Source organism: Urocitellus parryii, chromosome 6 (genome assembly GCF_045843805.1).
Source record: "Urocitellus parryii isolate mUroPar1 chromosome 6, mUroPar1.hap1, whole genome shotgun sequence".
NCBI classification, from domain to species: Eukaryota; Metazoa; Chordata; class Mammalia; order Rodentia; family Sciuridae; genus Urocitellus; species Urocitellus parryii.
The window spans coordinates 170,313,556-170,314,536 of record NC_135536.1 but is presented as its reverse complement, the minus strand read 5'-3'; positions in this window follow the sequence as shown (position 1 = coordinate 170,314,536).

The following is a 981-nucleotide window of genomic DNA, read 5'->3' as shown; positions in this document are numbered from 1 at the left end:
CTCTGGTTTGCATTTAGCCTGTGTGTGTACATATTGAAAAATAGTTTAAGCTTCTAAAAACTTAATTGGGTTGGTTAATTCTGTTCCTGAAACTGAAAAAGCAACTTTTAGAAGGGCAGCTCTGTGTTACTTCTCTAAATCATGGCAAGATCTGTATGGAAGGAGAAAATTGCTGGCAGAATTCCCTAGGGTAGGGGGGTATAATGACCTGACCAAAATGGGTGAGCTAGTGGAAAAAGCAGAGGCTGGCAGTGTGACACCAAAGAGCCCCTGGAATTGATGGCTCTTCAAGGGGCCATGTAGAGAGTATCCTTTCAGGCTGAGTAGCAGATGAGGAATTGAGGTGTCTGCTGATTAACTGTGGGAGCCTCTGGTGCTTGGGGGTTTCAGACTACTTGAGTGTCTTGCTAAGGGCTGGACCTTTTCTTTCTGCTGTGCAGAATAATTTAAGAAGCCTTCCCCTTGGAGACAGCGCAGCTTTTATATCTAATGTGCCAAGTGATGTGGGAATCACAGTTGAAGGCAAGGAAAGGCCTGGTATAAAGCAGCCTTATAACCAGAAGGAAGGTCTTAAGACCCTCCCTGTTCTGTGATCTCCACATGTAGCTCAGTTTCTTTCTGGGGTGGAAGGGAGGGGTGAGTAGGGCGCAAGATAGGGTGTGGGCTGTGTGATGGCAGCAGAGGGCCGGCTCACGCAGGGCGTCCCATAGCTTTTTCCCCGAGGGACATGTGCCTTTATGCATGTGCCTTGACACATCTAGAGTGTGGGTCCAGCTGGGCTGGGGCCTCCTGCAGCAGAGTAAGAGGAATGCTGCTGGGATGGCAGTTCACCCTTATTGCAGCTGCTCATCTCTAGGTCTTCCACTCTCAGTTGTCTGCTTGTTGGCTGCACTTTCTCCTTGTTACCAAAACCACCACCAGCACCATCTACCCACTTGTACTGGGACTGGAGGTGGGGATTTCTCAGCTTATGGGCCCTTG